The 26,253-nt window shown below is 38.3% G+C and overlaps 1 protein-coding gene across 2 annotated transcripts in view; it reads left to right on the top strand.

The window, feature by feature from the left end:
- Window positions 1-26,253, top strand: part of FUT8 (fucosyltransferase 8) — a 119,539-nt gene that overhangs the window by 4,027 nt on the left and 89,259 nt on the right. For both annotated transcript variants that reach the window (XM_061343785.1, XM_061343784.1), the window contains exon 2: window positions 20,288-20,364. The gene's annotated coding sequence lies outside the window, so the exon portion shown is untranslated. The remainder of the gene's footprint in view (window positions 1-20,287; window positions 20,365-26,253) is intronic.

Genomic DNA, 26,253 nt, shown 5'->3' with positions numbered 1-26,253 from the left:
GCTGAAATCTGTGTCTTTTGCCGTGAGACTTATGCCACTTGAGGTAGCAGAGAATGTGATACTAGTAATTTTTAATTAAGGTGTGGTCCAAATGATATGGCCTGTGACTGGTTTTCTGTGATTTTTAAGCATTTCAAAATAGTGATGAAACTCCAGAATCTTGGGTTCTGTTCCAGGCTCTGGGAATAAGCATGTTCCGGTGAAAGCTGATTTTTTTCGTGCGTATTCCTTCTGTGATATCTACTTAAATATCTTCTTGTCCTTATCTGTTTTGCCTTATTCTGAAATTTTTATCACAGTCCTATTTTCCTACTGTAAACACTTAATTTCTTGCTAAAGGGCTTCTTATCTGAGATCCAGAAGTGCTGCGCGGGGAGATTCATAGAACCATCACAGAATGATAGAATGGTGTGGGTTGGAAGGGACCTTAAAGATCATCTAGATCCCACCCCCTGGCATGGGTGGGAACACATTTTACTACTAAAGTATTAGAAGAAACAATTCTTGCATCCCTTCATGTAGGAATGTTTAAGTCACAGATTATCGAGAGCTCAAATCATACAAGACGATGGGGCCAGATAGACTGAGATGTTGGAAGAGCTGGCCACAGTCACATTGAGGTCCCTCCCCATCATCTTTGAAACATACTCGTTATCAGGAGAGCTTCCTGATGACTGGAGAAAGGCATACATTGCACCGTTCAAAAAAGGCCAAAACACAGTCCAACTTGCTACAGAGCTGGCTGGCTTCCTTGTTGTCCCAGGGAAAATAGGTCATTGGTGTTCTTGGAACGTATTTCTGGGCACAAGAAGAAGGGAATGATTGGGAACAATTGGCATGGATTTATCAAAGGTAAATCATGCATGACTAGCCTGATTGCCTTCCACGTAAGATGGCTGAAGTTTCAGATGAGGGAAGAGCAGTGGGTTTCATTTAACTTGTAAGGCTGTCAGCTCTGTCTCCAACAGTACTCTTGTGTCCAGATTTGGTTATTAGTCTGTGTGGATGGAGAACTAGATAAACAAAAGACTGGCTGGATGGTTGGACTCAGAAAGTAGTGGTTAATGTGTCATTTAGGGAGGCTGGTAACAGTGGGGTACTGCAGGGGTTCATCTTGAGAAGATGATAGAATGTGCTCTTATGCTTGCACCAGATTGGGGTTAATAGTTGATATGTATGAGAATGGGGCTGCCATTCACAGGGACTGGGGCTGGGAATACAAGACCCATCTGGAGCCTTACGAAATTCGAGGACAAACGGTCTATGAAATGTACCACTGCAGTGAAGCAGGCTGGGCATGACTATGTTGGAAGCAGCTCTGCTGGAGAAATATGGGGTCTTGGTGAACTAGGGGTGATCTGGCCACCAGCCAGCAGCAGCATGCCCCTGCAATAACATGTTTGGCTGTATTAACAGGAATGTAGCTAGTAGATGGAGGTAAGTGATTATCCTTCTTTATTTGGTGCTTATTAGACTGCATCTAGAGTACTGCACCCAGTTTTGGGACCCTCCATACAGGAAGGTCATTGATAAACAGAAATTAATTCAGTGGAGGGCTGTCAAGATGGTTAGGGAGCAGGAGCACTTGCCCTGTGAAGAGAGTTGCGTTTGTTAGCTGGAGAAGAGATAGCTTCAGGGGGATCTAACAATAACCTGCTGGAATCTTTGAGGAGATGACTGAGAAGATGGAGTCAGGCTCTTGACTGAGAAGTGTGGTGGGAGGACACGAGGCAATGGTCATAAATTGAAACAAAGAAGGTTCAGACTGGATATAAAGAAAAGCTTTCCATAAGGGTAGGCAAACTGTGGAAGTGGTTGCCCAGAGAAGCTGTGTGAGCTCTGTCTTAGAGGTTTCAAGACCCAAATGTATAAAGCTGAGCAACCTGGTCTGATCTCATAGCTGACTCCGAGGGAGGAGGTAGGATGAGAAACATCCAGTGGTCCCTGCCAACCTGTGTTATCCTATGAGTTTAGAGCTGCTGATGCTTAGCTCCCAGAAGCCTGGAATTGTTTCCAGAATACTGGAATGCAGTCAATACAGACAGAATGTGTAGGTGACTCAGCTATAACATATTGGAGCAAAATCAATAACAATAACGTTACAGTGAGCTTGACAAAAGCATCATTTGTGTGTCAAGATACGCATTTTGCTGTCCCTTAGGAAGATGCATATGGAGCTAAAAGCATGCAAGTGCTTAAACTTTGTCAAGAAAAAATAGTCTTTTTTAATGGGGCAAAAGTGTATTTTTTTGTAATTTTCCTTGGAAAGGGGAAAAATGGTTTGCATACAGTGAAAGTGTTGAGGTAGCTCAGCTTTGACATGGATGCCTGGCACAGAGTGGGTCATCTTGTAAAGTCTTTGGCACATTAAAAGAAACTGGAAAATGAATCTTCTACAAGGATGTATCTGTCAGCCTTAAAAATAGGTGATCTTTCTGGATCATTTGTCAGGGTATGTGTGTAAATTCATATTATGTAGCTCATAATGCATCATTTCAAGGTGGTGATTTTCTGACTATCTGTTAAATGAGTTGCAATCAATTCTGATTCTACCCCGCTGCCCCCAAATACATGATAGTTCCCTCACATGATTGTTTCTTCCTGAATTTTTTGTTATTTCCCTCCCTCCTCGACACATTTTCAGAGTGCAGGTGGGTAACAAATAAAGACAGAGAAGCAGCTCTAAGGTACAATAAGCCCAGTAACTGTTTTGGCAGACTTTTGGTTACCATTCTTCATAAAATGGTTTGGGTAGGAAGGGACATTAAAGATCATCCAGTTCCAACCCCATGCCACTAGATCAGGTTGCTGAAAGCACTGTCCAACCTGGCCTTGAACACTGCCAGGGATGGGGCATCCACAGTGTCTCTGGGCAGCCTGTGGCAGCGCCTCAGCACACTCACAGCAAAGAACTTCTTGATACCTAATGTAAATCTATTGTCTTTCAGTTTAAAGCCATTACTCCTTGCCCTATCGCTACATGCCTCTGTAAAAAGTCCCTCACCAAATTTCTTGTGGGCCCCTTTAGGTACTGGAAGCTACTCTAAGGTCTCCTCAGCACTTTCTACAGACTGAACAAGCCCAACTCCCCCAGCCTGTCTTCACAGGAGAGGTGCTCCAGCCCTCTGGTCATCTTCATGGCTCTCTTCTAGGCTTTCTCCAACAGGTCTACATCCTTCTATTGGGGGCCCCAGAGGTGGATGCCATGCTCCAGGTGGGGTCTTATGAGAGTGGAGTAGAGGGGGAGACTCACCTCCCTTGATCACACTCCTTTTAATGAAGCTCAGGACATGGTTGGTTTTCTGGGTTGCAAGAGCACGCTGTTAAGTCATGTTGAGCTTATCATTGACGAACACCCCCAAGTCCTCAGGGCTGCTGTCAATCCAGTCTCTGCTCAGCCTGTGTTTGTGCTTGGGCTTGTCCCAGACCAGGTGCAAGACCTTGTACTTGGCCTTGTTGAATTTCATGAGGTTTGTGTTGGCCACCTCTCAAGCCTGTCTAGGTCCCTCTGGATGTCATCCTTTCCATCCAGCTTGCTGACCACACCACATATAGTGTCATCAGCAAACTTCCTGAGGATGCACTTGATCCCACTGTCCATGTTGCTGACAAAGATGTTGAAGAGTGCCAATTCCAATACTGGCCCCTGAGGAACACCACTTGTCACTGGTCTCCGCTTGGACATCCAGCTGTTGACTGCAAAACTTTCAGTGTGACCATCCAGCCAATTCCTTATTCACTGAGGGATGGAGACATCAATTCATGTCTCTCTAGTTTATAGACAAGGATGTCATGCAGGACAGTGTCAAATGCTTTGCACAAGTCCGAATAGACGATGTCAGTTGCGCTTCCCTTATCCACCAGTGCTGTCTCCCTGTTGTAGAAGGCCACCGAATTTGTTACGCATGATTTGTCCTTAGTGAAGCCATGTTGGCTGTCACCGGTCATCTCCTTCAAATCAGAAGAGTTGCCTGCAGCAAAAAGCTACTGTTAAATGACAGGCTGGGAATATAAATGTATATTTAATTAATTTTTGTTACTGAAGCATGAGATGCTACCTGAGGAAATCTTTGAGTAACCCTTTTCTGAGGATTTTCCTCTTTATTTGTATTTGCTAACCTGTAGTCTTTAGGGATCTTTCCTAAGACAAGCGGTGATTTCTGTAGCAAAGAGTAGCTTCCAGTGAATCAACCATTTTATTTGGTTTCTTCAAATACTAGATATTATTAAGTATAAATTATATCATTTATCTTCAGGTATAATGCATTTAAAATAAAATGAAACACTTCAGGTATTGGTCATTCTAGAATTTTATGAAGTTTGTGCTGCAACAGTTGCTTTATGGTAGCAATATTCCGAATGTAGATGCTTTTTAGGAGTCTGTTTTCATTATATGTTTGCTTCATAACGTTGTAGTGGTAAGGTGAGTAATTTTCTGTAATATTAGAATTTCTTTTGGGAGACAGTTAATAGCAATGAATATCACCACGACATTATTAATTCTGCAAGGTAAAGAATGTTATTAGAAATCTGTGGAACAGCGCTGTGAATGTCTTACAGAAGTTAATTCTTACTTGCTGTGTGTTAAATTCTTTCTTCAAAGCATTGCTCTTCCTAAAGGTTTTGTAAAAGAACAGTAAGAATTCTGTTCCAACAGCCTCCTAATGTTCATCTTTCTTTAGTTTATTAGATTACTTATTGAACTTCACTAGAATTTGCTTAGAACTTGCACAGCGTCATAACTTTTTTACAGTACATCTGATTTGTATGGGTAGAAATACATCTGTCAAACTTTGGAGGTTTTGTTTAGTGTTTTGGAGGTGTTTATGGGCATGTATGTGATAAATATTAATGTAAGCATTTATCTGACATGCTGTTCATTGAACAGTTCATAAAGATTCTTTTTTTAAAACCAATTTTTAAAGTATTAGTGCAGCTAATTACATAAATTTATTCTTTAATCTCTTAGCCTATAAGGAGATTTCTGTTCACCAAGGGACCTGTTTCAAAATATGAGCTTCCAGATTGCCTGGAACTTTAGTTTTTAGCTCTGTGCCTGTATTTACGATCATAAAATACGTAACATACCTGAAACATGTATACAGGTTTCTGATATGCTGTACTTAGCTACATCTTGTCTCTTTTTGGGTGTTTGCCAAGCAGCTCCCTCTGTTTGATGCTCAGTGTGGATATTTACACATTAGATAATTATATACTTGACACTGAACAGTTTTTGCTGTTGCAATGTATGTAGCGTGTTGATGGTCTCTCTTTTCTCCCTATCTGGTTTTTGTCTCACCCCAAGTTGTATAAGACCATTCATGACAGTGCACGTTACGGCTTTAGTTTATCTCAGGTGCCTAGGCAAGCATTGCCCCTTATTTACGGCAAGGTTTGAATTCATGGAAGAAAAGTATGTGTAAAAAATAAATCAATTGTTTCCCCTACTTATGCTTTTGTTTCAGTGAGACAGCTTTGTGGTATTGTACCATGTCTTGGTATGCTTAGGTAGCCTTTGCACTTCCTTTTTCCATTGCCTGTGTTTTTTAGCTTTTTTAAAGGTTTGGAAAGACTTACCCGCAGTTCACAATCTTCTGATAGATGTCTTTGCATTTCTGTTCATTAAATATGCCTTTTTCACGGTTCTGTTGGGATTTTTTTTTAACAGTACAACATCTTACTTTTTGATATCTCTGTTGTTTGGGGTGTTTTCAAGTTACAGTTATTAGGATAGTATGAATTACACCTCTTGCCTGACATGACCCACTGCATAGGACACAATGGCATTGGAAGATGTTCTCCCTGAGTTGTTCTTCATCGCAGATGCCAATTCAACACTGGATTTTGGGCTGAACTGCTAGACATTCTGTCTGCAATTTTTGTTTCCTTAACTTCAGTGAGATTATGCTACACTAGGTAGCAATACTATCTAGGTAACCTGGGTAATATGACAGCTTACATTACACCCTGTGACAGCATCTTCAAACTGCAGATGTGAGTGTGCTTTGTGTATTTCCTAGGGAGCAGAGGATGATCTCCCTTAGCAGGTTGTTGATAATTTCTTCTGATGTAATTTTCCTTCTGTAACAGCAAGAACTTTGGGATTAATATGAGAAAGCCCTTTTACTCTTCTCCACTCGATTACAATGGATAGTGCTCTTACAGGGTGAGGGATTCAGTATAACCTAGAGCAGAGAAATGTTGGTCTCTTGAGGAGCTACACAGACATACCAGATACAGAGTTCAGCATAATTTAAAATGCTTGTTTGATTTTTCCTGTACAACGTATTGCAGTGTCATGCATAGTAATGATAGATGGTAATTCTGCAGATTCTGTGTGCAGAGAAGTGCTGAGAGAACATTGTTTCTGTTGAGCTGATTGCTCCTCAGATCTCTGTGAGTGTGTGCACATAATCACTTGCTTGGAGTTTATTCTCAGACATGCTGAACATGTGTTTCTGGTATATCCTTAGCTGCGTCAAGGAATTTGGCCAAGAATAGGTAATATCCCAAGTACTGAAATCTGGCAGAAAGATCATAAACCCATGTCTTGAGCTTAACAGGATATGCTGGTGTCCATCAGCCAGAGATGTTCTGATCCTAGACTATCCACAGAATGACTTATAACATTTTACAAAATACTGATTTTTGCTTACTTCCAAGTCCATTGTTTTCTGAAGTAGGTAGGATCCTGCTGCCTCTGATTTGCAGAGACAGTTAGTTTTGTGACCAACTATACTTTCAGTCAGGACTTCCAGGACTCTACCTTTCATGGCACATTTTCTTATGTAGATTGTGAGTACATCTACTATTCCACCTGTATCCATCTCATGTTCCCTGTTTGAATGTTGTGGCTATTTATGGTGGGCTTGCTCAATCATCAGGAGTATAGAAGGGAAACTGTCAGATTTGTATGCCTGCCTAAGTGCGTTAGTTAGCCAGATGCATGTCTCCAGTGTTGGTCTAGATTTTTTGCTATGAGGCAATATTTTCTCTCTAGAGTTCTCTCTCACTCTACAGTTCTGGTATTTAAGCAGACCATACTCATGCTGTTTTCCTCAGAAAATGCTTCATATTGTGGGGATACCTGAGTCTACTGCCCTTTATAGAGGCATTTTTTGAATTTTGGCAACTTGCTCTCTTTCTTATATAAGTTATTTTCTTGGCTATGTCTAGACAGTATATGGAGGGTCAGTCATTGTGAGACAGCTCTCAATAATCTTTGAATGATCATATCAGTTGGGAGAAGTATCTAAGGACTGGAGGAAAGCAAATGTCACTCCTATCTTCAAGAAGGGCAAGAAGGAGGACACAGGGAGCTACAAGCCAGTCAGCCTCACTTTGATCCCAGGAAGGTGATAGAACTAATCCTGTAAGCCGCTTCTAGGCACATGAAGGACAAAAAAGTAATCAGGAGTGGTCACCATAGGTCCACCAAGGGGGAGTGATGCTTGACCAACTTTGATACCCTTCTAGCATAGGTTGTCCTGACCGGTCGTAGAGTCACCATCTTTGGGGACACTCAGAAGCCACCTGGAGACACTCAAAAGCCATCTGGAGACACTCAAAAGCTGTTTGGACATGTTCCTGGTAAACTGACTTTAGGTGGCTGTGCTTGAGCAGGGGTTGGACAAGATAACCTCCAGAGATCCCTTTTAATCTCACCCATTCTGTGATTCATTGCAGCGTTGTGGTTGGATGTTTGTTTTCTCAAAGGAGGGTACTCTTCTGTTGGCATTGAGCACTTTTCCTTGTAGTTGAGACTGGGTTCAAAAAAGATAGAGTTGTGCCAAAACCAATAGTGAGACTACTCATCTCATAAGCATGCAGGTCACTAGAGTTCAAGCTGCGTATGGCTCTTAATTGCAGAATGACTTCCTTCATCTCAGTCAAGCTTTCTACAAGTGTTTTTTTATTTATAGCATAATCACTAGGAATTATCTGTATGTAATTGAATGGTCCTCTGATACTGAACACCTTCTTCTGGTACTTAACAACTTCTTTCCATTGCCCTGTCTCTGTCACAGCTTTGTGCTTTTATTCTTTTTTTTTTTAATTTACAGAAAGAATCTAAGGATGTATGATGTTCTTATGTCAGATGCAGGGTGGAAAATAGTAGACCTGACAAAGGGTTAAATGAGTTATGAAGACAGAGGGAGCACGAAACTATTAGCCTAAATGCCTGAGGCATGTAATTGTTGAAGGTCTGAATGTGTAACAGAATTCTGATTATTGGTTGGCAATTTTTGCAATTATGGCTAGCTCTTGTTGAAATAATGCTTTATAAATACGTTAACATGTAATAGGATGTGATTTTCCTATGCTTTTGTCATCAGCTGTAATAGCTGTAAAGGAATGTTAATGCTAGGTTAGACCTATTTGCTATACGTAAGTGAATTGTGTGAGAGCTAGTGACAGCTTTGCAAAAAGTAGGGAACTGGTAGGCAGCACTACAGCATTTCTATAGGAATGACATAAAACCTCGTTCAAGTAAGTAGAATGAGTGAAATTAAATTTTTAAATGAAGGAGTTTCATTAATTTACCTAAAGACATAATTGCAGAGTTTTCTGTATGTTCACTTGGAAAAGTTGTTTAGTTTTTGAGGGAGTTATAACTGAATTCTCAGGTTAAGTGCATGTGGGTTTATGCTGAATTCCTGCAATTAACTTGCACTCAGTCCTTAAGGGTAATATTCCTTTTACTTCTGGACTGTAATGTAGGCAACTCAATATTTTGAGTTTCACCTGTTATTAAGATACATTTTTATCCAACTTTTTGGAAGAGATTAAATATAAATCCATTTTACTTGCAGTTTTTTATTGATGTGATGTGTATTCCCCCTTTCCCCTCCCCCCCAACTGATCTTTGCTTGGTCCTTCAGTATAAAGTAAATTTTACTGTTTTTCCTGACTTTGGGGATCCCTTCTGTAGTACTTTCATATGGCAGAGTCCAAGTTTGCTCTTGGTTAAATAACATCTTGCTTTTTGAGGCAGAGAGTCCTTTCCTTCAAGTAGAGATTAGTGGAAGAATTATGTGTTTTAGAAGACAAGCATAAAATTGGCTATGATACAATGTGGTAAAGGTTTTCAGGTATTGTCAAGTCATGCCGTGTTGGTTAAGGCATCCATTTGATATTTGAATGTGTTTTGCTAGAGACTCTTTAGGAAAATAAAATGATTCATCTTGATGGCTTTTTGGTTTTATGAGCTCATGACTAAATTTTTATGTTTCTAAAAATCAGAGCTTCTCTATGGAGCTATGGTTTAGTGTCCCATCAGAAATGTTTACCAAGGCATCAATGACAAGGCTCTTTTTGAAAATCAGTGTGAAAAGTAGGAAGCAGAATTGTACCTTGTTAATTTCAGAGTTCTATCTCCAAAGTGCATGCAGATTCTGAACAGCCCTCCTGTCTGTCTTGAAGCGTATATAACTAAACACAGAAACGGCTTTAAGTATTTATTGAAATACATTTCTGATGGCACTGATGTGAAATGTTGCAATATGCTTATGCTGTGTTAGACAGCGAAGGAGCATCTTGGGAGTTCCTGAAGATTATTGCTTCCTGCTGAGAAGTTGGTAAATAGTGGGTGTAATTCAGTGGCACCTGCAGTCAAACAGTACATTTTTTCATTTATTAAGGAGGTTTCCATCGATTTGACTTCTAGGACAGCAAAAAACTGCTTTTCTACTTAATGTTTCCCTCTGTCATTCCTGTTATTCAAGTACTCTCGAAGTTATAACCTAACAGGGAATCTTTAGATTGATAACCTTTGTTAGTGGCTTTTCTCCTGAAGTCTCTTACAAATGTGTAGTATTGTTGCTGAAATGCCTTACCTTCTCTGGCAGCAACCACAAGAAGATTGATCATTTCTTTATCTGGCTTCAGCATATCTTAGCAAAAGAGGTGATGGCTCTAACTGCGCTTTTTGACATCGTAAGTGCTTTGGAATGGAAGCACAGAGGATGCTCCTTTGGACAGTTCTTTTACTGGTTATTGCTTGAAAGTGTTGCATCACCTAGTATCTAGAGCACAGAGCACTTCGATTATGGATTTTTTTTTAGATTTTATTTATATGTTATGGCAAATGTGATTATAGAGAAATAAGTACTGGGAACTCTACATTCCCATCTGAGCATTCTTCAGCTGTGTTTGGATGTGCTGTGTGGAGATTCACTGTTATTTTGGAGGTGGATAGTCCCAGGTGTGTGCAGTTAGTATGTACTAGTGTTACAACACACCCTTCCATCCCCCAGATACAGTGTGACAGTATTTAAGAATAGTAAGTGTAAATACTTTCTGGGGTGTATTGGTATCCTGTGTATTAGTGTGACATATTTCTGCTGGAATATGTTATATCAAAATGGAATATTGTCAAGCTGTGATTTCTAATGGCATTTATACTGTTGCAGGGGCCTGTCTTCCCTAAGCTGCACTTATTACATATGTGTATTTGGTGACAGTTACTCAGGCAGAATGTGTAGCGTGTAGAACAAATGTATTTGGAAGGAAGAGTCCTGAGTTCTTGAGGGTGCAGTTGGAGCCTCAACGAAACATTTTGTCTCTCGGCTATCTTATCTTGCTTGTTTTCATCTTTTGACTTTCTGTTTCCTGGTGGAGATGTATGAAGTGCAGTGACAATTTTTTTCTTCTTTATCTAGTAGGCTCTTTAATGAGTTCAGTGATGGCCAGAGCTGATGTCAAACTGTATCTGGGTAAAACTATGCATATTGTGAAAGCTACTGCAAAACATGCTTTTCCATCAGGCTTAAGGCTACATCTCAATGTTTTTTGATATTGTCACAATATCTTCTGTTTCATGCTTCCTGAGGTTCTTCCATATAATGCATTTTCCCTTCCTATTGTACTCTTACTGGGATCAGGATTTAGCAGAAAACTCAATTTCACAATTCTGTATCCCTTGGTGTTTGAGCACTGCCTTGTCATCTTTGCATGTCGACTGTCAGCACCTCTTTACTGGTGTGGGAAAGGGTGATCTATGGCTAAGTGAAGCTGTTACGAAGGAAAATGGAAGTGATGCTTGGTATAATTTATGAAGTTCTTTGCTGTATGAAAACTAGGTTATACTTATCCATGTTATACATACATAGATATGCATATATACAAAACTATATAATTATACTAGATTATATTAATACTGGTCATGTAAGGTAGCTTGTACCATAATTCAAGTGTAGGGAAACCTGAATTACTACCAATATGTACATGTTTTGGGAATGAATGAAGAACTCTCAGTTGCGGAGCCTTTAACCCACTGTAAATGCATTGCAGTGAGTCTGTTTGCTTTATTTCATACTTTATAGATGGAAAAAGATGAAAAGAGGAAATTCAGCTTGATTAAACTCAACATGTAACTTTTTAAAAGGATATTTGCTTTTCATCTCTGTGTAGGGAAGAACATATGTATAATTTTCTAAAAATTTTCTTCATAAATTAAGCATCAGAGGAATCAGAGAGGGATGCACGATTGCCTAATGGATAGTAAAAGAAGAAGATAGGAAAGTAACAGAATCACTTCAGGAGGAACCTTCATGTGTACATTAAGAGATAGTCTCTTCTAAATATCATGCTATTTTAGGAAAATGTGTCAAAAACGTTTGTGAGCAACTTAAAAGACCTGAAATCTCTTTGAATTGAAATATACCATATAGTATTTGTATGTGGCTTTCCCCTGCATTTACGCTCTGTAAAGCTTGATGTGTATTACTGAGGAGTAGTTTTGAAGGCATTTTGTGGTCTACTGAAATATATAACTTGCATGTTTTTTTTGTAATATGAATGCTAATGGAATTATATTCAATACACGTTTTCAGCTTCCTTCATTATCAGGCATCATCCGCCTAAAAGACAAATTTCTTAAAGGTCTTTCAGATTTTTCTCACTGAAAATCTCTGACCACTTCTTTGATCTTAATTGCTGGAATCTCAGCTTCGATAGCCTTTTTGGCCTCTGTTTGATGATCTACCTTTAATTAGCCTGTGCATGATAAACATGAAGCTGCAGTGCTGTCTTGCCTCAAGGGAAGCAATGTTGTGTTTTCCTTCTTTTTTCAGCTTCCTGGATGCTGAATGCTGCTTGCATCTGTTCACAGCCTTCCCATGGAGCAGCAATGGCAGCAGTATGAAATTGATACCATCTTTGAAATCTTCACAGCTGCTGGTCTGCTTCTGAATCAAAGCAGTGAAGTTGACCACAGTCTTATTAGTGTCACCTTACTGCTATTTGACCAATAAAAAAAAGCAGAGTCACTCAAGGTGTTTTGAGGATAGACTTTGCAATAAAGTGCTATAAATTTTACTGGTTCTTGTTTGGAAAAGCTTAAAATGAAAGACAAAATTAATGTATGAATTCCTAGTATAATTTCCATAGCAATATCAAACTGTGTGCTCACTGTGGGCAGGTTTGGAGAACTTACCTTTTCAAGAAAGAAGGGAAAACAGAAAGAGGAAGGAGCAGGGTAGGCATCAAAAGCACAATAGAAGATGCTGTTTCTTTCTTTTAGTCTGCTACTACATGAATTGTTTCCATTAATACATACAGGGTTCTTAGTAATTCTGTTGGTGTTGGTATTTCTTGTGTGTGTTCACTTTTCTTTCAATATAAATTTTGCTGACTTTAAAGGACTGAGTAATTGTATTTGTAGGGTTAGCGGGTATGTGTAGTGGGTAGTAAGGTGTATAGTTTAAAATTCTTTCTCTCTTTTATATCTGAAGTTTGACAGGCTGAATTAAATCCCACAGTTTAAAATAATCCCTCATAATTTCTAGGAAGGCCTTCTAGCTTTTTCATGTAAATTTGAACTAGAAACAAAGTGCTTTTTGTTTTGCCTTACAGCCATGTTCCTTTTTGTCGTGTTTTCAACATCGCAATTGTTTTTCAGTGACATGCGTGGTGTTGTCTCTCTTCTGTGAAGCTTGTGGATTTAGATCTTCTTTCACTGGGACTGTCAGACATTGTATTCATAGCCTTGTCTTTGGATAGGATAGGCTTTCTCTTTTGAACTAATTACTGTAACCCATAACAAATAATCATGAAGCTGTACAGCACAAACTATTTCCTTCCTCAAATTCAAACAGGTTTGTTTCCTGCTGAGTTTCTTGATGTTATTTCAAGAGAGTAAATTTTGCCAGCATTTCAGCCTTTATTTCTCCTTCGTGTTGTCTGTATTCTCACTTAACAACATTCTCAACTGGGCTTTCCTGACAGCTTTTTTTCAGTCTTTTCTTTCAGTAGCCTGTCTGCCTTTAAAGAGAGTTTTGTCTCTGTGTGATCTCCTTGTCTCTAGATTTCCTCATTCTTTTGGTTAAATTTCTAAAGACGGTTACTACTTTCCCCTTTTCTTAGTTTTGTATACTTTGCCAGATTTTATCTGCACTTAGTTTTTGTTTCCTCAAGATGGTTTGAGTTCAAATCCCTTTTGGCTGTATCAATGCTAATAAAGTGGACCATTGTCTGGTGTTGAGGACAGCTGACGTTTTCCTTTCTGTTGATCACACAGCCTTCAACAGAGGTAGCTGCATGCACAGTACCATTCCAAAGTTTTCCAGGCTTATGTGGTAATCCTCAGCCTGTTCTCAGAGGCTGGAAGAGTGCAGTTGGCCTTTATCAAAAGTAATTTAGAGCTTATTCTAACATGATGATTGCATTTCAGTGTCTGGGAAAGTTTCATGCATTAGTATATTGATGTATATGATGTTCTGAGTTAACTTTTGTAAAGCCAATAGCCAAGCCAGTTACTAACTGGAGGTTAACTCAGTTATATCTGTGAACTGCTTCCTTAAAGGCCTATCCTGTGCATCATTAATATGCATGTTAAGTCTTGTGCTTTGAATGATTCTTCTGGCTGTGTATGAAAAAGCCCGCAACTCATAACCCAAACCAAAAGAACCTAAAATAAACAACAAGACTCTCTCATCAGTCCCTCCAGACCCTCATCCACTTGAATTTTCTTATGGTAATTTATAGGGTATCTACACTTTCCTTTGTACTGTAACTTTCTCATTTTAATATTATGTGGAGTGTTTGGCTTCTGTTGTATCCTGGATCTCGGAACGAGTATACAAACCTTAGATACTAAGATTTCCTGCTCTACCATCTATATCTGTTCTTCCTGAGCCAAGTATACCCTCTAACTTTATGTAGTATCTGAGTAAATAACGCTAAATATGTTCTCAGTTAAGTCATATTTTTGTTTGCTTTCTGAGATTTTCAGCTACTTTTGTTTTATTCCCCATAGTTTTTATATCGATCTCTGTTAGTTTACAGAGATTAAGCAAGCTGTGAAGACAGTTTACTGTTTGCCACCTTTTTCTTCTTGTGACCCTTTGACTAACCACGCTTGCCATTCATCACTTTGGAGCTGTGATCTGGATTGCCATTTGTAAGCCTTGTTATTTTATTAAAGAGGACAGTCTTTGCCTTTAATTTGCTCACTGGTTAGATGAATGACAGCAGATTTTTAGCTTGCCTAGGCTGGGAAGCACAGATGGCACTTCACATGGCTGAGAAGTAGTGGAACTCTGGGGAAAAGAAACATAACGTTTTCCTGGATTGAAGAGAGCTAAGGGAGGTGCAGTGCTTGCCGTGTTTTCCCAAATTTCCCCCAAGTTTGCTCTACACATCCAAGTGTGTACTGTATTAGCAGTGTCCCTGCAGCGTATGTGAAACATTGTGAAGTGAAAAATATGGGGCTGGGGGCACTGAACAGTAGTGACCTGTCTTCTGGGAATATTGGGATGTGTCAGCTAGGGTCATGTGTCTTTTTAACCAAAAGGGGAAAATGAGGCATCTGGTTGGGCCAATGTGTCTTGAAGGAGGGGAGTAGGGAAGAACTTGAGAACTGCACAGTGTCACATTGGTTTATTACATTATAGAATCATAGAATCATAGAATAGTAAGGGTTGGAAAGAACCTTAAGATCATCAAGTTCCAACCCCCCTGCCATGGGCAGGGACACGTTGCACTAAACCATGTCACCCAAGGCCTTGTCCAGCCTGGCCTTGAACACTGCCAGGGATGGAGCATTCACAGCCTCCCTGGGCAACCTATTCCAGTGCCTCGCCACCCTAACAGGAAAGAACTTCCTCCTTATATCCAATCTAACTTCCCCTGTTTCAGTTTCTTCCCGTCAAGAGAATAGGTTGAAAATGTGCTTAGATGTTATTTAATAATTTAATTCTTAGGCTGGCCATTTAATATACCCATTATGTTTGAGAATTTCAGTATCATGAAGGGACTTTACACCTTATAGTCACCGTTTTATGTTTTTGTTCTGGTAAGGATAATGATACTGAGTTTTGCTTCTAATTATTATTTGTGTTATGAAAACTGGTGTACTCTTAGAATGAGGTCAAAGTGGCAAAGTCCTACCTGATAAAGAAAAACAAGCATAAGAAAATCTCTCTTGGGCTTGTTTTGAGGGATTTTGAGAAATAATGCTTCCAAATCTGTATCTTGTTTGATTAACATAGAATTTCATTGAATGATTGTATGTTCTTCTCAAACCTGTGGTAGTCAAGGCTTGTTTGAAGGGGAACCTTCTCTACAAAGTTGAACTGCAGAAAGAATCCTGTGCATTTCACTGCAAACTAGGTAATTCCTGAGAGCCTTTCTCCTGCGTGCAGTAGAAGTTAGATGATTCGGCTTTGATCCTTTTATATTATGGATTGAGTATATGCCAGCTTTTTTTTTTAACTCTTAGCAGAAAGGGATCTTCAACTAAAGAAGATGATCTTTATATATATCTTTATATAAGACCTTTTGTATATATTTATGGTTATAAATAGATATAGTATATACTGATTATCATATGTATCTCTTTTAAAATAAATGTATTAATAAGGTTACCTTTCCCTGGGATGTTTGTTTTTTTCCGTATTTGTTAGGGAAACTTGCTTAGTATCAGCACCTAACCATGATGCTAGGCATATGAATTGATGGGTATAATGGAGATGAAGCTCAGTTTTGAAGCTAAATTAACTGTTTCTTTATTAGTAAACCACATTGTCTTTTAACAGCAGAAAACACGTGTTCTGAGCTTCACTTGGCTTACAGAAGGGGTGATTTTTCATTTGTTTTTCTTTGCCAGACATGAAGAAACATTCAGTGTAGCATTGTAGCCGAATTTGTTGTTTATTTGAAGTGGTTTTGTTGTTTAAATTATTTTCTTATAATATTTGCCTTAACATAGGTTCAGTCACTTCTCTGTCAGCTAGTGGAAACCTTAGAGCCAGGACTGAAATAAGCAAGTGACTTTGCTAAAGAGCTGGTCTATGGGCTTCTGAAATTGCTGATACTAGAGAGAGCAGGAGTGTAGTACTTAGAGGATGATTTAGGTGTTTGGAGTATTAGGAAATGATTTAAGTTTAATTAAAAAAATAATAATTGAAAATTCACATACATGAGTGCTGATGAGAAATCCTGGTATAACTAGGCTGCAACGGTTATAGCAGAGGTAGACTGTTGCATGATTCTGATCTGTTTTCTTGACAGATGATACGGGTTTGGGAGAGTAACATGATTCTAAGACACACTAGCTGTTTTCTAGATTGTTAGGACCAGCCAAGAAAGCATTGGTTGATTTACGTTTAGGATGGTACCTAGCTCTGATCACAGTTGTACTCAGAAAAGATGGAGTCATTTGGAAACAAAAGGACTGTTAGTGTGATTATGCTGAAGCTGAACTTACTTCAGTAAGAAGTAGAATAGTCTTTATTGGGTGTGAGTGCATATATGGGAGAGAAGCAACTGAAAATAAATACATCTGAGGGCTAAACTTAGTAACAAATCTTGTTTCAAAATCAGAAGGTGAGGTCTGGTTTTACAAAATCAGTAATGGAGAGAGAAACTTGGTGGTTCAAGGTAATGCTTTACATATTTATGGAAAAAGACTATGTAAGATTAGAAGGTTGATTGTGGAATCAGAAATTAAAAATGAGACGTATAAAAATAAAGCATATGAAATTTCTTAGTGATGGAATGACAGAAATCTCTGAGAAAGGGGATAAAGCAGCCAAGAAAACATTTGATTGTTGTTTTTCATAAAGTTTCCAGTTTTACAAATTCTGTTCTTCATGACTGTCACTTGTACTATGTAGAGATCAGAAGGAAATCTTTATTTACTTATTTTATCTTCTTGGTGCATAGTTTATCTTTGGATGCAGAGGTGATTTGCCATTGACTAAAGGTGGGATTTTGAGCGAGGTGTCTGATTCTTCCTGTGGCATTGGGAAGGTAAACATGTGCTGCCATATAGGTCTAGCGTCTGCCCAAAGTGAAATCAGTTTGCCCCAGTGAAATGGGGAAGTGTGTCGTATTCTCCAACCATATTCCTGAGGTCATGTAGGCATATTTATCTTACTCTTCTGTAGTTGCAGGCACTTACAGTGTGTCTGGCACCCTTGAATTCTGTTCTCTTGCTGTTGTACAGTCAAATTTTGCATCTTTTTAAAACTCAAATCACATTGGAAGTCTTGATGAAATGTATTTGGACTTCGTTTTGAATGGGTTCTTGTAATGGAGGAGACTGGATTAAACACTCCAGGTGATACTGAGCCCTTTATAAGGATATATTTTTAATAAATAGATCAATTTTTGTAAAAATAAAAGGTTATGACTAGTCCCATGTACATGCAGCATTTCAATGTCAGGATTTGGCATATAACTGAAATTTCCTTATCTGCAAAGTTACTTCATGGCGTTCATCTCCAAACAGATCACTGCAATAGGGGCAGACTTACCTGGAAGGCACCATTGTCTTGTTGGTGATATTTGTAAATACTGTTGAGTTGACTGAAAAACAGATGCAAAGATTTTTTTTAAAGTAGTTGTGGTTTTAAATAGAATTTCATTTTCAGGGATATATTAATATTAGGCTGGAGAATTGTAAGCTTTTTGGCAATTGAATGACTTGGAGTGGGTTGATTTTATAGACACATTAGTTGTGATCTTAAAGGGCTTTATTTTTTTCCTCTTAGTAATAGGTGTAGGGATGGAAAAGAAAAATTAGTGGTTGCCTGCATCTTGATTTCAGTACAGAATTTGCACCCTCTTTGTGAGTTACTCTGAACAGACTATGGAAAACATTCTAAAACCAGTGCATAGTTGGTTGAAAAACAACCAGCTGGAACTCAGGTTAATATTTCTTTGTTGTACAGGTAGCATCTGTTAAGTGGAACTTCAAATGACTTGGCAAGGTTTGGCTGGACTGTTTTATGTTAAATTAACTCAATGTATTTCATTGTTTTGTAATGATTATTTTTGTTAATCATATGTGTTGTGGGCAAATTTTCCTGGAGCAGAGGTAGCAACTACATTGGGGCTGTGTTTATTTCCCCCTGTACTTTGTGAATGGCTGTTAAGTAGCTGCTTCACTCTGATGGTATGTTGGTGTGGGGAAAAAAAAAAAACAAATTATCATGCTTTCTTTCTATTGTTCTGTGTGGTTTTATATATTTTAGGTTAACTAAGTGTGAAATTTTGGGGAGCTTTTTGTAGGGCAGGGTGAATTGCCCAGTCTGGTAGGACTCTGGCCTTTTGGTACTGCCTGTAATGCTGTTGCCTCAAGCTAAATCAAGTTGTAAATTTAGTAGTAGTTCTTTTCATTATGTGAAATATAAACATGTCCACTTTATGTTTACTGTGAGCCAAGCTGTCTAAAACTATTTTTCCATACATATGGCTCACATAATACACTCTTTTCTGCCTGCGATTGGGGTTGCAAATACGGACTCCTAAGATGATAGAGCATAGTGTTTCGCATAAAATTAAAAGTACACATCATTCCAGAGTGTGCTGTGATAGGTTCACTGTAGGCCTATCTCTTGGAAAGGTGGACTCCGTATTCAGTTTTGCTTGGCTTCCTGACTCACATTCAGCTGGTACTTTCATCTCCCCATTTCTGTGAAATGGGTAGTGTAATTGATTTGATGAAAGGTGCAATAAAGTAACTAGTTTAGTTTTTGAACAGCTAAAAATTTGTTGTTACATTTTATACATGGGGTAACAGTGCTGAATTTTTTCTTTTTTTGTTTGGATTTCTGAAATCCTTTATCACAGGAAAGGCTATAGCCTTTTTATTGAGTGCTGCCTTAGCTGATGTATAACCAAGCTATCAATCTCAAATGGAACTGAAAACAGGCTATCTCACTCTTTCCTCCAGGCATTCCATTTTTGGAAGTTCATGGGCCCTGACCTTGTAGGTACTGATTATTTTGAATAATTTATTACATGAAAAAGAAAATAAAAAAATCCAGCCTTTTTTATTTAATTATTTTTTTGTCACTTCTGCTGCTTTTGAGATTTTTAGAGTTGCCAGTTTGCCTTGTTCATTTTACAGTGCAGCTGCTGAAGCTTCTCTTTTGGCAGAATCCTTATTGTAGTAAAAGACAATTATCTGACGCATTTATCGTTTTCTCTTCACTCCCATTCCTGGTGCTATTGTTGCTTTAAGTCGTTTCATATTTATTTTCCTTCCCTAGTTTTATCCCTTTCCTTGAAGTCAGGTTCACAAATTAGCTTTTTCAACATCCAATTTATTGCTGTTGCAGAGTCTGATAGGTGCAGCTTTGATTGCTTTTCTGTTATATGGCCAAGAATGAACACTTAGTTCAGTGGCATGCAGCCATTATGAATTAGTGAGACCACTGTTATAAAATGTAGTAACTCCATGCCGTGATAACCCAAAAGTAAGATTTTGTTTAAAACTACCTGCTGCATTATGGTCTACTAGGTTTGTTACGTGTAAACATAAACAAGTGGTACAAAACATTTGCTTACATCTGTTTTAAAGGCAGAGCCTATTCTTTTCCATGTGGCAACTATTTCAGTTTGAGGAGTTTACTGTTTTAATTTTGGGCATCTGGTTTTAGGATCTTATTTTTCTCAGTGTTTTTTTGTCCTAAAGCCTGGCTATATATATCCCAAGAATGAATCCACTGCTTTTTTCCTCTCTCGCTTTCTTAATTTGTTTCACAGATGCCTTGGGGGTCTCTACTTAACCTTTGTTGGGCTTTTTTTGGCAATGAAGCGAACAGTTTCTGGTTTTTTTGGACCTCAGTATAAATAGAGGTTGTTTATATGTATAAATTTCTGCTTTCATAAGAGTTTTGCTGCAGATCATCTAATCATAAATGATGAAATTCTTCTCTTTTTATGAGTGTTTGCATGCGTCTCTTGAAAGCTGCATGTAATTGTCAAAGGATAAAAACACAGATAAAAGTAAAAATGGATAAAAACTAATGATCCTCTTTTCCTTTTCTACTTTCAGAGAATTACCTAGGTTTCAAAATGAAAGTGAGGAAGAAGAGTCCCCCAGAGCATTAATTTGAACAATAACTATTGCTGGTAAGTAAGTACTTCTGTTCCTTTGTGATGTTGCCTCCACTAGGACAAAAACTAGATATGCACAAACTAGATGAAGACCTATGCTACTTAAACAGCGACTGAAAACTGCCCTTCTGTTGATAAATCCTTGTCTGCTGGAAGAAGCAAACTTTGCAAAAGAGAGGTCAGGTCTTTTGCTTTTATGCCAGATCACTGACAAAATTGGGTCAGACACCTATTTCATCTTTCTTTTCTCCTTATGCCCATTTCTCTCCGTTCTCCTCTTTGTTTCTCACCTCAAAAAAGATAAATTCTTTGATAGGTTCATTATGTATCCTCTGTCTTACGTACAAAGCCCTTATTCTTTGGCAGCATTTTGGGTCCTTTCATCTCTGTGGCAGATACTACATGTATTTCTTAAAGATCACGAGTACTGTAGAAGTTGGGCACAGGCCCTATTCTATGAAGTTTATCTGAGAGTTATAAGTAACTAAGGTGTTGTGGCTGTAAACCATTGTGTGCTCTGGGATATTCTAGGTCCAGTGCTAGATTTTCTCAAATGATGATGCGTATTAAAACCTTAATACTGCAGATTCTTATGTTTTTGAAGGTCTAAGGAAGTACCATAATACTTATTTAAATAAATAAATGTATCATAAGAAATAAATCATAGAAGAATAGTAACTTTCTTCTTTTTGAGAAGCTGATGAAAGAATTGAACTTCACTGAAGCATGAATTCAGATGTGAACATGAAAACCAAGCATGTTACGAGGTTATTCTTTTTAGATGCAACTGTAGAAAAAGATTGTTAGGATCAGTATCATTGGTTGTGGTAAAGATAAGAAGGTTGTGAAAGTTTCTTGAATTAGACTAGCAGCTCAAGCAAATTTATTGCAGATGAAATGGTTTTACTGTTCACCCAACTGCAATAATGGTTGTCAAGTTGTAGACACATAAAGTACTCTCAATTATTATGACTTATTTATTATACAGTTACAACTCTTGAAGTACTTTTTCAGCTTAAGAATGTAATGAATAGTTTAATAGAAAAAAATAAAAGTGGGATTTCAAATGATGTGCTGAGGACTTCATGGTCAGGACAAAACAAAGAATAAGGTGGTAGCTTTCCAAACATCCAGTTTCTACTTAGTTTTCTTGAAACTGGGTTGGCTGTTGTAACTGCTTATTTCTACTGAAAGAGGTGGTTTCCATTTCGTGAACCCTATTCTCTCCCATATCTGACTCCTGCTGAAACCAGTTAACTTGTTTTATCTCACAAATTCAGCAAAAAGGTGGTTAGTTTTGTTTGTTGGTTTGTGGGTTGGATCAGCTAAGATAAGCATGCAGAAATGTGTTAAAGTGGTGCAAAGGGAGAAATGAGAATCTGAAGGCAGGAACAAAGAGTGGGAAAACAGCAACCAGGCAGTGGATCAGTCCATCAGTTTGTGGTTATCACTTGTGTTACTACAGTGTTAGACTGGAAATAGATGATTTGGCTTTGGAGAAGAACAGATTTGGTTTCTGTGAGAGGTATAGACTAGAACTGGCTAATCTTGCCGCAGCCCTCCCAGCCCTTGCTATTAGTAGGAGCGACCGGTTGCTACAGAATATAAACAGTGATTCAGAGGGAAGAAATTTGAGCAGATAACTAGAAAACCTGTAATAATCTTCCTATCCACCCTCTGCCAAGCCCCATGTGAAATACCTGTGTGCTTCAGGCCCTGGGAATGAATGATCAGTATGTGTGAAGAACTTGCATGACTTGTCTAAACCTCACTTCTTTCCAGAATTGGCTGGTTGAACTGTGAGCCTGGATGCATGCATATACTTTATACTTAGTGTTTATACTTCATTTTGGACTGTGTTCACACTACCTTGATTTGTCCATAAACTGTGGTGATGGTTGGGTCTGTTGTAGGGATGCCGTCCTTCCTTTAGCAAGGGCAGATCGCAATGAAACCTCTTTTTACCTTTTCTGTTTAATTTGTGCAAGAGGATCATTAAGAGGATTTGTGCGTAGGATAAATTGCAGTGTCTGAAGCAGTACTTAAGCCTGTGGTTTTGTATGCATTGCTCAACTCCTAAAGGAGATTGAGCACAGGGGTAAGCTGATTGGAGCTTACTATCTAGGTAAAATCTAGGTAGTGCTCACAGGTTGAGGGAGGTAACTGAGTAATAGAGAGGAGGTGATACCTTTTCCGTATTACTTTGTTACGCAGTCTATAGATTGCGTTGGATTCCTGCTTCCTGTCAGATTGTATAACAAACTCTGTTCAGAACTATTTTCTGCTATGAGAGTCCGGCTGGGAAAACTCCTGTTTATTCCATTTACCTATTTAATATTTCCTTGATACTTCTCACATGTAAAAACATTCCCATGGTAGTCTATACCGTCTTTTTTTAATTCCTAATCATATTTCACACTTGATCTAATACATTCCATCTGTGGACTACAGTTTTGTCATTTATTAAAAAGAAAGACCAACAATTACTTTCTAAACTACTTTCTTATCCTTTCTTGAATATACTGCAAGTTATATTTGTATGAGATAGGCTTTTGACGATAAACTTATCTCTTCAAAAAGCCTTTATATTGCAAGTTTTAAGGTTTATTGTAGGGGCACTTGAGATCTTGGATAGATTTTATGTATTTCTACGTATCTAAATAGATAAACATATGATTCCTGATGGAACAGGAAAATATCTTCAGAAGGGTATGTTGCTGATTTAGTCCTGTCCTTTTTATCATTATCCATTAACCATCCTTCTATGTTTCTGGAGTGCCTACTGTGTTTCTTGTTTACTACTTTCCCCCACATCTGAGGATCAACAAAATCTGTTTTTTGCTCTAACATTCAGCTTCAGTTCACCATTTTATTCTGATAGTCATTTAGCTTGGTTTCTTGTTTAAAAGCTGGCTTACTGCTAGACCGGCTTTCTGAAATGTGTTCTTTTTTAAAAGTGCGTTCTATATAAGTCAGTTGTGATGCAGCAGCACAAACAGCAGTCTTTCATGTCTTTTTCCTTCTTAAGAAAAGACATTACTAATGTATCCATTGACTTGCATGTTTACCGCAGTGAAAAATGGTAGTAGCTACGAGACTGCAGGGACATTGGAAGATTGGATTAGAATTTAACATGAACCAACAAATTAGAATGATCTATGAAAAATGGGATACAAGTCATTAAGGGCAAGTTTAAAATACTGCTTTTAAATTAAAGAAAAAAAGGCAAATACAGAATAAGAAATGGCTGGGAGTTCTGAAGTAAAATATTAAGAGTTAAGAGCTGACCTTAAGACAACAGCATCATACACAGAAAAACGTTCTAAAAATGTAACATCACAGCAGGATAAATAAGTGGAAGCACTGTCATAAAACACTGTGTAAATCCCTCTGCTCAATTTAGGGTAGAAATGAAGTCAACAAGCTCATTGTGTCAGGTTTGGAGCTGTGCACTTAATACGTGAGCACAAATTTAAGTTACTTTACCAAGTTGGAGACTCCGGGAGACAGTAGTACTGATGATCATGACACTGGATCCAAGACCTATGAGGAGAGGTTGAAAAAGTCATGGCTAATCTAATAACGAGAGTATGTGCTGCTGCTCGAGGTCTTTTGGAACACCACAAACCTAATAAGCTTATGTTTTTACCAGTGGAGATTGATGCAGTGTGGCTAGTGAAACTCTGCAACAGACTGGGAAGAGCAGTCTCTGGAAGTTCCAAAAATGTCGTAAGACACACAAGTATGTGTGATCTCATCTTAGAGGAGAGGTGTGGTCTAATAAACTTCTGATAACCTCATTACATTTTATGATTTAATGTCTAGTTTGTAGTTAGTTTTTTTCCTTCCTTCCCCACTCCGCATTGGCTCTCTCTTGTGAGCGGAGCATGAAGGGAACAGCTTTTTGCAAAAGATGCTCAGAAACAGCATAGAATCTCTTTCTGCATATTACAGTAAGTTTATTATTTTTACAAGTTTTTAGCTGAAATATTTTTCCAGTTGACCAAATTACTGTTGATGTTGAATACACCTAATTTTAAGCTTAAATAGTCCAAATGTAAGAGAAGGCTGTGTGGAGACTTCATAGCACCCTTCCAGTATCTGAAGGGCAGCTATAAGGATGCTGGGGAGCTACTCTTCATTAGGGACTGAAGTGATAGGGCAAGGGGTAATGGGTTAAAAATGAAACAGGGGAAGTTCAGGTTAGATATAAGGAGGAAGTTCTTTACTGTGGTGCTGGTGCAACACTGGCTCAGGTTTCCCAAGGAAGTTGCGAATGCTCCATCCCTGGCAGTATTCAAGGCCAGGTTGGACAGAGCTTGGGTGACATGGTTTAGTGCGAGGTGTCGCTGCTCAGGGGTTTGGAACTAGATGATCTTAAGATCCTTTCCAACCCTAAGTATTCTATGATTCTAAATCTAAAACAGTGGCTGTAAATCTGGCAGAATTACAGATGGTAACCTGCTGGGTATGATTTGGATATAAATTAGTACTATTTTTATAATCCCTGGAAAATCAAATTTCAGATGTCATTGATAATCTATTTTTAATGTCTGAGATTAGACTTTTAGACTAAACAAAACCTAAGTGTTGACAAATTATTTAAGGAGACAATATCAGAGGAAATAGCCAGACAAGGTGTGTATTTGGAATACATTTCCTGCTTCACAAGTTCCTGCAGTTAAATAGGCAAGGAACTATGTCACAGGTTTTTTTTTTAATATGGAATACAGAGAGTTGGTATAGCCAATTTTGATGAAAGTATCTGTGAGTTACAGTTTTTTATCTAATAGTTTCATTTTAGATAAAATAGTCTGAAGGTGTAAGTCTTGCCCGGTATTTGTTTTTGATTGGAAGAAATTGTAGCTGTCAAGGAGAAGAGCAGGATGTGGCTCAATGCCAAGGCTACATCTACAATACAGATGTATTCCACAGTTGTTTTGACTTTGCTTTTTTTAGATGATGTAATCACATTACACTGATACTTTGGTACTCTGTTGTGTCTATGTTTGGATTATGTTAAATGGTGTCTAAAAACACTGTTTTAGAATATAACTAACTGATAGGAGGGATGTAGGGGAGGTGATGTTACTGCTGTATGCAATTGTAATGGACTATAGTGAGTATATTGTGGGCAGGTTGGATGTCTAGTCTTCAGAAATAACCTTAGGAATTAGGAAAGGATTTAGAAAAGAGCTGTAAGAATCATTCACATTCTGGGAAAGTGAATGTTGTTTTAGAGATTTAAGAAGCCTGTTTCTACATTTGCTTTTTTAGCCACTCAACAGTTCATTCTGCAGTTTTTTTGGTATCTGTAAGCTATGATGAATGGTATATAGTTCTCTTGAGGGTGGTGACAGACCACTCCTGAGTTTGGAGAGATTCTCATACGAAAAATGTAATAGTACGTGTGTTCCCCTCACTCACTTCATCTTGTTTAATATGAAAAAAGAAATCTGTGCTTTCTGTCATTGCCCTTTGGTTGAGGTATCAGATACCTGGAAGAATGATTTTGATTAGGGGAAGGGAAGACAAAGCTTAAGAAATTATTTTCTGAGCTTCTGTGGTGGTAAAAAGGCTACTTGGCAAACAGAGACGGGAGGCAAGATTTGTTAGAGGCAGTGCATTCAGTAGATGTCTACATTAGATGGAAAAAAGGAAGGAGGATTGCCATTGGCTTTGAAGATGGAACTGAGACCACATTGTATTTTGCAGGGAACAAACATGTTATAGTATTACATGGGAATCCCAGTTCCATTCTGGCACCAAACTCCCCTGCCAGCAGGTTACCAGCATACCCTTACCAAAGTCAGCATATTACTGGTAACATTTCTGTCACAAATACTTTATGCAATGTGCAACAATAACAGGAATTTTAAACTCTGTGAAATCCATCCTTGTCTC

The sequence above is a fragment of the Neopsephotus bourkii genome, unplaced genomic scaffold (assembly GCF_033783945.1).
Source record: "Neopsephotus bourkii isolate Nb327-2 ecotype Australia unplaced genomic scaffold, CSIRO-AGI_Nbou_v1 NB_1825, whole genome shotgun sequence".
NCBI classification, from domain to species: domain Eukaryota; kingdom Metazoa; phylum Chordata; class Aves; order Psittaciformes; family Psittacidae; genus Neopsephotus; species Neopsephotus bourkii.
Note: the sequence above shows the minus strand (reverse complement) of the source record. Positions and strands in the feature narration are given on the sequence as shown.